At 49.4% G+C, this 11,952-nt stretch overlaps 1 long non-coding RNA gene across 1 annotated transcript; it reads left to right on the top strand.

The window, feature by feature from the left end:
• Nucleotides 1–2,877: 2,877 nt before the first annotated feature.
• On the top strand, nucleotides 2,878–9,888 carry LOC118773502. The gene is made up of 3 exons (XR_005004734.1): nucleotides 2,878–2,981; nucleotides 9,622–9,668; nucleotides 9,810–9,888. It is a non-coding gene; the product is annotated as an uncharacterized LOC118773502 (long non-coding RNA).
• Nucleotides 9,889–11,952: the final 2,064 nt, after the last annotated feature.

Raw genomic sequence — 11,952 nt, 5'->3', positions numbered from 1 at the left:
CCCCCTACAAACCTCAGCCCTGAACCAAGACACCCCACTGCCCCCCTACAAACCTGAGTCCTTAACCAAGACACCCACTGCCCCCCTACAAACCTCAGCCCTGAACCAAGACACCCACTGCCCCCCTACAAGCCTGAGTCCTTAACCAAGACACCCCACTGCCCCCCTACAAACCTGAGTCCTTAACCAGGGCACCCCACTGCCCCCCTACAAACCTCAGCCCTGAACCAAGACACCCACTGCCCCCCTACAAACCTCAGCCCTGAACCAAGACACCCACTGCCCCCCTACAAGCCTGAGTCCTTAACCAAGACACCCACTGCACCCCTACAAACCTGAGTCCTTAACCAAGACACCCCACTGTACAGACAAAGCCTTACAGCTACTCATAAACACAGCACACTTCCCCAAAATGGCTCTCTGTGGAAACAGTAGATGTGACGCAATGATTCATTTGCAGAAGTGACTCTCCTACCACAGTTCCTTTCATAAGTTCAGGCAGGAAGTCATAGAAACACCGACAGCAGCACAACAGCTATGAACGCTGCTCACAACTTAAAAGAAAACACAAAATAGAGAAATAACAGAATCTGTTTCTCTTTTTCTCAGTGCTATAAATGTGAACAGCTACATGTCTGTCAAAGTCCTAGAAGTGCCTTGCCTTTTGATTAATATTGGCTGCCTGACTGGGTGAACATAGTTTAATGCTATCATTTTAACCTCCACAATAGACTTGCTCTAATAGCAATTGTTCAGATACATGAGTAAAGTGCAAAGACTTGAAATGCATGTTAAGGCATGAATACCTTCAGTTGTTCATGAGCGCTTACTTGGTGGTTTTCTCTGTAATGGATTGAATGGCACTTTTTAATTATGTTCACTACCTTATTATTAATTATGAATGAAGTTATCACATTATTCTATATATGTCAGGGGAAAACTGTTTGGAAAGAGAAGGGAACCTGATTTAAAAAATAACAATTAGACCTGTGGTTCTCAATCTTTCTATATCAGTCCATCATTAATTTCTACACAGGCAGCACCGTGGGCAGCACAGAGGTCCTAACATTCTCACTGTCTACAGGCTGGCATTCAGAGTAGCACTCATTCCTCAGTATGACTATTTTGCAGAGGAGGCATTTACACTTCAGAGCTGCAGTAGAGAACAGTGAGATCATACGGCAGTAAAACCACAGCATACAGAATTTGTAGTTCTGTAGCCCTGTGCCACCACATATGCAATCTGTAGTGCTCTAGCTTTGTACCAGCGCATACAGAATCTATAGCGCTCTAACCTTGTCAGGTCCTTTGATGACCTGGATTTTGTCACCCTTGGGTACTTGGACATTTCTTACTGTTTACTGATCATAAGTTCCTAAAGATGTAAGTTTTCATGTTTTTGATAATGTGATTTTGGAAAATGATGTTTAGCTCAAGGGTATAACTTTTAATCATATATGCTTCAAATGACATCATTCATGGCATTTATTGATATCCATGTGGATCGTTTTGCATCAATGAAAGATTGAAAAATATGCATCAAATGTGACTTGTGAATGTAGATTTGAATCTGCTGCCTAAATTCCATTCAGCTTTGATGTGGCGCATTGTTCGTGGTGTCTTTTTGTAGTCATATGTTCAACCACTGCAATTGCACGTGCGCGTGTGTGTGTTAACCTGCCCTCCTATTAATCTCACTCTTTACATTTTTTACTTTAATACATCACTCGTTCACACACTCACACACACACACACACACACAGTCCCTCTCTCCCTCATTTCCTAAACACTATTTACTAATGGAGAGAAGGATGGGGATATGGAGTATGGAAGTAAGAAAGGAACTATCATACTGTATGTGCTTTTGAATGTTTGATGAGCCAAACCCTGGAAATCCAATTTAAGAGGAAGTATGAGCGTTGAGCAACATTCTAAAACACATGGCCTGTGACACATTGTTGAAACCAGCTGTCCTCTGCTGCAGTCTCACACACAGCGCACCTCTGTTCCCCGGTACAGACACACCAGAGTGCAGGTAAGCTGACACACTGTGACAGAGCAGGTGATGCAGTAAAGGACTGATATCAGCAGCCAGGTGAAGGAGGCAGTCACAGGCAGCATGGACTCCCCATGGCCACACTGGGACGGAGCAGGACTGATATCAGCAGCCAGGTGAAGGAGGCAGTCACAGGCAGCATGGACTCCCCATGGCCACACTGGGACAGAGCAGGACTGATATCAGCAGCCAGGTGAAGGAGGCAGTCACAGGCAGCATGGACTCCCCATGGCCACACTGGTGCTGCACTACACCTGCAGCACACAGGAGAAGCCTTTTTAAATCACTCATTTCAGCTCTAAACTGGTCACTGGAGGACAGAGGTGGTGCTGACAGGCCACTTTCCATATTACTGTCAGAGCTTAAATCCTTTTATTTATAATTCATTCATTTCACTTTCAGCATCATTTAGTCCTTTGGATATGAAACATGACCTATGAAAAGGTGTGCGTGCACACCTGTGTGAGGTGGGGTGGGTGTAGGAGACAGCAAGGTTCTGGACATTATGTTGGGTCAGGGGTACCAGAGGAGCAGTGATAGCATCATTAAATACACATTTGATGGGACTGCATGTCAAAACTCCCATGGATTTGTGGTCAGAATATTCTCTGACACTCCCATGCTGGGCTCTGTCAGCTGGCAGTGCCCTGAGGGCGGTTTCCTCTTGAACAGGAAGTCTCCCGTAAGAGTCTGTTTGTGTGTCACAAAAGCCAGTGAAGTGGGAAGACCGACATCAAAAGCTCTTCATTTTCCTGGTCATGTTTTCCTCTTCGTGAAACATTTTATTATTTTTTGTTAGAAAATCAGCCTACATATCCACTTTTGAAAAAGTTACATTTTACAGTTTGAAATGAACATGAAGACATCCATTTGAAACAGAGGAACGAGGTACAAGTACAGGAAGCTGTGACAGACACATAACTTGGTAAGTATGAGATATTAGAGAGCCTGGGGTTTGAAATTGCAGATCATTTATGTTCACCAATTATGCCATTTTTCGTGTTTCATTTTTTTTTAAAGAGAGGCACCATTAACTGATAGTTAATATGTTAGATATAAATAGCTTTTATTATATTATTGTAAAAAGCTGTGAAAATTGCCACTCCAGTGCTTGCATGTAGGTTTGCCGAAGGTTGCCAGTTTGATTCTCAGGTGCGGCACTGTTGTCGTACCCTTAGGCACTGTACTCATCCTGAATTGCCACGATAAATATTCAACTGTAATTATAAAAATAAAATAAAATTTGTATGTTCCAATTTGCACAAAATCCATAAAGCCACAATATACTGCGTACATTGCCTATGCTTATAAAAAGAGCTAACACTGAGCATTTCAGGACTAAATAAATGCTATCACTAAACAGTTTTCTTTGTAAATTGGTGCTTTTGGTTATCAGCTATAATTTATCCTCACCTAGAGATAAATATATTGAATTTTGCCTATATTTTCAGGTGTAGCATAAAGTCATTATTTTGGAATATGGTGTATTAATGACATGATTAATCCATAATAATCCACACTATTAGTTTGGGTTTTATTTTCATGAACAAAATGTAATTCTGGTTGATGCTGAGATTGGCACATGTTAGGGGGGCAGGTGTTAAATTCAGTGTATGAAACAGAAAGTAGGTTTTCTGTCCTCAGGGGTCTCTTGTACGGCTCTCGCCTGCTGTAGAACCTCAGCAGTTTTAAGTGTAGTTTTTTCAGAAGCTGACTAATAAATTTTGAAATATTGAAATACTTTTTGAACCCATGCAATACTGTGATTTTTATCCCTAGTACAAGAGCACCATCTGCCATCGTATAGCTCAAATTGCAAAATAATAGCTGTTAAAATTTTTTTAGTAATAATCTATAATTTCATTGATAAATAAATGAACTCAGCATCTGGCAGGTTAGAACAGATCCAACCCAGCTGAGTCTACAGAGCCAAGCGAAGGTGGTGAGCCACACCTGTTCTGTCCTTTTAGTTCGACTGGAGCAGTTAAGGTGAAATATGAAATTATGTCAGGACTCAGGCACGGACTCAGACGCGGACCACGAGTGCTCCAATTACAGGCGTTTATAAGCAGAATCCTCAAACAAGCAGGCAGTCCAAAAAACAGGCAGGGTCAAAATACCAGGTAAGCAGTCCAAGGGCAAAACAGGGATCAAAAACCGAAACAGGCAGGGTCAAACCTTGAAGGCAGGCAGATCAGGCAATCAGGACAGAAGGGCAGGCAAAAAACGAAGTCGAGGAACAGGCGAGGCAAAAACCAGCAAAATCCAAACAGGGTAAACAGGCGGGAAACGAGACAGGCAGAAACACTGAAACGATCTGGCAAACAACACAGAGACAAGCAGGGTAGATATAGGGCTGGGCTGATTAGGAGATGGGAAGCAGGTGTGCAGGCAGGCGGGTGGAGACAATCAGGTGGGCGGAGACAGGGCGGAGAGCGGGGCAGGGCTAGAACACAAGGAAAACAAAGGCACATGGACAGGGAAAAACAAAAACACAACAGCTAGGGGGCGGGAGCCCTGACAGTACCCCCCCCCCCTACGGACGCCACCAGGCGTCACAGCAGGCGAGCCTGGGTTCCGGCGGTGGAAGTCCCGGATCAAGGCGGGGTCCAGGATGTCCCTGGCTGGGACCCAGCATCTCTCCTCAGGTCCGTAGCCCTCCCAGTCCACCAGGTACTGGAGACCGCGCCCTCGACGCCGAACCCCCAGCAGACGGCGAACAGTGTAGGCTTGGGCTCCACCGATCAGGCGGGGAGGCGGAGGAGTCCGGGGAGCTGGGCAGAGAGGGCTGCGGACGACGGGCTTGATCTTGGAGACATGGAAGGTCGGGTGGATGCGGCGAAGAGAGAGCGGGAGTTTCAGCCGGACCGCTGCGGGGCTGATCACCTTAGCGATGGGAAAGGGACCAATGAAGCGGGGAGCCAGCTTGCGGGAGTCCACCTTAAGGGGCAGGTCACGGGTGGAGAGCCACACTCGCTGACCCTGGCGATAGCGAGGGGCCTTGGAGCGGTGGCGGTCGGCAAACCGTTTAGCCTGAGCCACAGAGCGCAGCAGCGTGTGCCGAGCGCGTCTCCAGGTGCGGCGGCAGCGTCGGATAAATGCCGCCGCTGAGGGTACGCTGACTTCCTCCTCCTGGGCCGGGAACAGGGGAGGTTGGTAACCCACACAACACTGGAACGGGGAAAGCCCTGTAGATGCAGAGGGCAAGGAGTTAACGGCATACTCCACCCAGGGCAGGTGCTGGCTCCACGCTGACGGTTCCTGGGACGTCAGGCATCGCAGCACCGTCTCCAACTGCTGGTTCGCCCGCTCGGTCTGGCCGTTGGACTGGGGATGGAAACCGGACGACAGGTTGACGGTGGCACCCAGTAGCCTGCAAAACGCCCTCCAGAAATGAGAGGTAAACTGCGGCCCCCGGTCGGACACCACGTCGATGGGCAGACCATGCAGCCGGAACACATGATGTATGAGTAGCTGGGCAGTCTCCTTGGCGGAGGGTAACTTGGGCAGCGGTATGAAATGTACTGACTTCGAAAACCGATCCACAATGGTAAGGATGGTGGTGTTACCATCAGACAGGGGCAGGCCAGTGACAAAGTCCAGGGCTATGTGGGACCAGGGCCGTCTGGGAACAGGCAGGGGTTGCAGCAGGCCGGCGGACGGTTGGTTGGACGTCTTGTTCTGGGCACAGACCGAGCAGGCGGTGACAAAGTTCTGGACATCATCCTCCATGGTGGGCCACCAAAACCGCTGGCGGATGAACGCCACCGTGCGACGGGCACCGGGATGGCAGGCGAGTCTGGATGAGTGCCCCCACTGCAGGACCTGGGAACGAACAGACTGGGGAACAAAAAGACGGTTAGGGGGGCAGGAGCTCGGGCCCGGCTCAGCCTGGAGGGCGGTGCGGACGGTCGTCTCGATGTCCCAGCGCGCCGCTGCGACAACGCATCGACTGGCCAGGATGGTGCTGGGCTCCTGGGTGTCCCCGGCGGGCACGAACTGGCGAGAGAGGGCATCCGGCTTACCGTTCTTGGTTCCCGGGCGGTAGGACAAGGTGAAATTAAACCGGGAGAAGAGCAAGGACCAGCGGGCTTGTCTAGGGTTCAGACGTTTGGCCGACCTGAGGTATTCCAAGTTCTTATGGTCGGTCCACACCAGGAACAGCATGCTCGATGGGAAGGCGATGGGAGAAGTAAGCGCAGGGGTGGAGTTTGCTGTCGGTGGCCGAGCGCTGTGACAGGACGGCCCCCACTCCCACGTCCGAGGCGTCCACCTCCACAACAAACTGCCGGGCAGGGTCTGGCTGAGTCAGGATAGGCGCAGAGGTGAAGCGGGTTTTCAGGTCACGGAAGGCCTCTTCGGCTGCCGGGGACCAGGAGAAGGCCTTGTTGACCGATGTCAGAGCGGTGAGGGGAGCTGCTACCGTGCTGTAATCCCGGATGAAGCGGCGGTAGAAGTTGGCGAATCCAAGGAAGCGCTGCAACTCCCGGCGGGAGGTGGGACGAGACCACTCCTCCACCGCTCGGACTTTCTGCCGGTCCATCTGGATGCTCCCTGCCGTGACGACAAAGCCCAGGAAGGAGATAGTGCTTTGATGGAATTCGCACTTCTCCGCCTTGACGTACAGGTGGTTCTCCAGCAGGCGCTGGAGAACGCGACGGACGTGCTGGATGTGTTCAGGCAGGGAGTGTGAGAAGATGAGGATGTCATCCAGATAGACAAACACAAACCGGTTGAGCAGGTCTCGGAGGATGTCGTTGACCAGGGCCTGGAAGACAGCCGGGGCATTAGTCAAACCAAACGGCATGACCAGATATTCATAGTGCCCAGATGGAGTGTTGAAGGCCGTCTTCCACTCATCTCCCTCACGAATCCGGACCAGGTGGTAAGCGTTGCGGAGGTCCAGTTTGGTGAAGACGGTGGCCCCCTGTAACGACTCAAACGCAGAGGACAGAAGCGGCAGGGGGTAGCGGTTCTTAACTGTTATGGCGTTGAGGCCCCGATAATCAATACAGGGACGGAGGGAGCCGTCCTTCTTACCCACGAAGAAGAACCCAGCCCCTGCGGGTGAGGAGGATGGACGGATGATGCCTGCAGCAAGGGACTCCCGGATGTACCGGTTCATGGCCTCGGTCTCCGGGGGTGACAGGGAGTACAGACGCCCCCTCGGAGGTGACGAGCCGGGCAGGAGGTCGATGGCACAGTCGTATGGACGGTGCGGAGGTAGCGACGTGGCGTGGGACTTGCTGAACGCAGGTTTCAGGTCCAGGTATTCAGGAGGCACCGCCGACAGGTCTGGGAAGTCCTCGGGGGCAGGAGAGACCGGCGATACAGGAACCAAGGCATCCCGAAGGCAGTGGGAGTGGCAGTACGGGCTCCAGCCCAGGATCGTATTGCCCACCCAATCAATGTGGGGGTTGTGCTGGGCTAGCCAGGGGTGACCCAGGACCACGGAGGCTTGTGGGGTGTTAATAATATGCAACACGATCTCCTCGCGATGGTTACCAGAGACGAGGAAACTCACCGGAGGAGTGGCGTGGGTGATCCGGACCAGCGGGGCCCCAGTGATGGCGTGGGCTTCCAGTGGCGAGTGCAGCGGGACACGGGGCAGTTTCAGCTGGGCCGCCAGGTTGGCATCGATGAAGCTCCCGTCGGCTCCTGAGTCAATCAGGACGGAGACTGCGTGAGGCTGACCCCCGATGAGCAGCGTGGCCGAGAACAGAGGACGGACTTCAAGGGACTGGTGTAAGGGGGTGACGCTCACCTGTAACCCTCTGGCTGTGGGTGAGTTCTGGTCTTTTGCCGGGCAGGTTGCGATGAAGTGACCAGGCTGTCCGCAGTACAGGCAGGATCGGGTGCTGATCCTCCTCTGACGCTCGGCGGAAGACAGACAAGTGCGAACAACCCGCATCGGCTCTGGGGAGGCAGGTGGCGGACGTGCAGGGTTCCGTGCGGCCGGCGCAGGCGGATGTTCTCGGGTGAGGCTGAGCGGTCCACTGGCCCCTCTCTCCCAGCGTCGCTGCGACAGGCGCTGATCAACTCGGATGGCCAGGTCCACCAAGGCGTCAAAGCTAGCTGGCAGTTCCCGGGTGGCCAGCTCATCCTTGATGGGCTCCGAAAGACTGTGGAGGAAAGCGTCGTATTGCGCCTCCATATTCCACCCACTAGTGGCGGCCAGGGTGCGGAAATCAATGGCGAGATCGGAGACCGACCGGCGCCCCTGGCGGATCAGCAGCATCTCCCTGGCGGCCTCATGACCGTGCCTGGAGCGGTCAAACACCCTCCTCATCTCCTTGGCGAAGGCTCCGAATGAGTGACAGAAAGGAGCGCGGGCATCCCAGACCGCGGTGCCCCACTCCCTGGCACGGCCTGTCAGCAGGGTGATGACATATGCGATCTTCGCCCGGTCTGTGGGAAACGTGGAGGACTGGAGCTCAAACACAAGGGAGCACTGGGAGAGGAACGATCTGCAGGTTCCTGGATCCCCTGCATACGATTCAGGGGGTGGCAATTGGGGTTCCCAGCTCAATGGTACAGGTGTGACAGATGAGGAGGCTGCTGTGGGAGGTGCGGGGCAGTTCTCCTGGCTCAGCTGCAGCTGCTGTAGCTGAGCAGTGACAGTAGCCATGTTGGTAGCGAAGCTCTCCAGGGAACTGCTGATGGCTTCCAGCTGGCTCTGATGGCTCCCCAGCAACGCACCTTGCAGCTCCAATGCCACCTTCATCTGGGGAAGGTCCGCTGAGTCCATACGGGCCAGATCGTACTGTCAGGACTCAGGCGCGGACTCAGACGCGGACCACGAGTGCTCCAATTACAGGCGTTTATAAGCAGAATCCTCAAACAAGCAGGCAGTCCAAAAAACAGGCAGGGTCAAAATACCAGGTAAGCAGTCCAAGGGCAAAACAGGGATCAAAAACCGAAACAGGCAGGGTCAAACCTTGAAGGCAGGCAGATCAGGCAATCAGGACAGAAGGGCAGGCAAAAAACGAAGTCGAGGAACAGGCGAGGCAAAAACCAGCAAAATCCAAACAGGGTAAACAGGCGGGAAACGAGACAGGCAGAAACACTGAAACGATCTGGCAAACAACACAGAGACAAGCAGGGTAGATATAGGGCTGGGCTGATTAGGAGATGGGAAGCAGGTGTGCAGGCAGGCGGGTGGAGACAATCAGGTGGGCGGAGACAGGGCGGAGAGCGGGGCAGGGCTAGAACACAAGGAAAACAAAGGCACATGGACAGGGAAAAACAAAAACACAACAGCTAGGGGGCGGGAGCCCTGACAAATTAATCTTCAATATGATAGATGCTGATTTTTACAATCAATCCAGGTGAGATTTGATCTTCATTGGTTTTACTGAATAATGTTTTCCAATACAACAAAGCCTTGGCACATCTTTCTCTATGAGATGGACACTAACATAAAGACTGTGTCGCTGTGAGAACAGGAAAGTGCTGACAGTGTGTGGAGCTCTCCCATTGTCACAGGGCTCTGAGTTTCCACACTGCACTTCATAGACAGGCTGTGTGTCACTCAATCACTGACTGTTCTTCTGGTTTCCCTGCAGTGTGGACCATGGTGGTGAGTGCAGGATCAAACCAGGGCCGAGGAAATGTGAGTCTTTGAACTAAATATTAAGATAATCATTGAATCGTTAAAGGATAAATGGGTTACATTACATTTTTGCACACAGTATGTATTTTAGTAACTGCTAAATTAAATGTTATGTTTTGTTCTGTTCTGGTTTTCCTGCAGTGTGGAGCATGGTGATGAGTGCAGGATCAATCCAAACCAGAGGAAATGTGAGTCTGAGAGACACTGGGAGAGGTCACACCATCTGCAATAGATATGCAGAATAATCTAGAAATTCAGATTATTTCACCACTCTTACGGCAAACACATATGATGCAATTTATCCACAGCATCCTTTGATCTGAACACATTACATATTCATTCTTACACAACATTTGTTTAGTAATTATGAAACTCAGTGCTATGAACTTGAATGGTATGAAAGTATGGACAATAACTGTAAACTTGCATGAATTTATTTGAAAAGTGTCTCAGGGTCAGAGATGAAGCTCATTGTGGTTTCATTCCATCCAATCCTCAGTCCTGACCAGGAAACACACCACACACCATGTGTAACACTCTGAGGATTGGAACAGAGTTACAGCTCCCTCACTGGTAGATAGGATGAGATCCTCACCCTCAAAGATGAAAATGTTTACCTACGTTTTAAACTTGTTCACTCCTACTGGTGCACTCAGAAGCATCGGTACAAACCTGATGGGAGAGAGTTTCCACCACACAACAGGCTAATGCTTTCAGGCTCAGAAAAGGTTCAGTATGTCCCGGGCAGATACAGAATTGTTGATGTTTCCTGGATATGCACACGGTCTACCGTGTGTCAAGCTAAAGAGTTTTGTGGTAGAAGGTGAAACATTTATCTAATGGTATTAATTGTGTCTTTTTTCTTTAGTGTAGAAATGAGTTCTTTCACAAGCTGGACAAGCAAAACGGTACAGCGGTGACTTGAGGGATAGGGTTCAGGTGATCAGAAAAGCCCTCTGTCAATGTCCCAGCTCTCCCATTAAAAACCATACATCCAAGAAACAGCTCGGACACCTTCAGTTATATCATCAAAGTGAAGGCAATGTTACTGCAAAATGTGGCCATAATGGGCGACCAAAGCAATACAGTAAAATCTCCTCTCTCAAACACCTAAGCCTGAAGCACAACACCTCAATGCATCAGGCATGTACCCATGGCTAGAGTGGAGCGGGATCAAACATGAGATTTCTGTGTGTCTCGGTGCCGTTCAGTCTATTCCACTGTAACCATTATAATGCGAAAGTTTCAAGTAGATTCTAACTGGAACCATGTAATGTTGTCCTATGGGAACAACCTAAAGAACCCTATAAGGCTGTATTTAGCTCCGCTTTTTCCTTAGAGTTTAGTTTACAGACCTCAACATTATATATTCTTGCTGTATGTAAACCCATGTAGTCCCAAGTGTCATTTTAGTCACTTTATTTGATCTCCACTTGCAACATGTCTGTTCATTCATCACTGTTATACACAGCTGCTGTTGACTTTTCTTATTTATTGCATCTTTTACAGGAGAAGGATCAAACTGTATTGGGCCACTCCTTTTCTAGGAAGTTAAAGTCTGAAAGATAACTCCCGAGCAGACTTTGATCTGAATGCTAAGGTGGAAACCTCAGAGGAGATTTATATAGACTGTATAATAGAATTAAAGAAGAAAGAAGATAAACTTGTTCTCATGTTAACTGACTGACTCACTGGGAAGATATGGAAGAAGATACACATTAAAACGTGGCATAAAAGTGCAGTGATTGGCCTTTACAGTGATACTAACAGAGGAGTTAGAACAGAAGAATGAACCTGAGAATCAGACCAGAGACTGAGCCCAGGGGAGTACAGTTAATTTGAGGAGAAGTAAGACCAGTAAATATCTCTGAACAGGTGAGTACAGTCTGTATGATGTATGAATATAGAGTGGGAGGGGGCAAATGAGGAGTAGGGGTTTAGGGACGGTTTTTCGTGATGAAGACGAGAGGAAATTTGTTGCTGCTTCTTCTATTACCAAAAGATTAGATTAGAATTTACTGAGATTAAATTAGATTAGATTAAATTAGATTGAATACTACCAATACAGTAATGTTGTAACAGCTTTGAGGGCTTCATAGAAAACCATAAATGATCAGAGAGAAATAAAAGAATTAAAACTCTGTCAGGTGCAATAGCACGTGAGGGGTTATGAATCAGAAATTTGTATTATTATGTATAATATTTATATTTTAAATGGTTGATAATGGAATATGAGCTTTTAAATCAAAATGATTTCAAAGGTATATTTTAAGGACCAGAATCA

The sequence above is a fragment of the Megalops cyprinoides genome, chromosome 2 (genome assembly GCF_013368585.1).
Source record: "Megalops cyprinoides isolate fMegCyp1 chromosome 2, fMegCyp1.pri, whole genome shotgun sequence".
NCBI lineage: Eukaryota > Metazoa > Chordata > Actinopteri > Elopiformes > Megalopidae > Megalops > Megalops cyprinoides.
The sequence above is the reverse complement of the archived record's forward strand: the minus strand, read 5'-3'. Positions and strand labels throughout refer to the sequence as shown.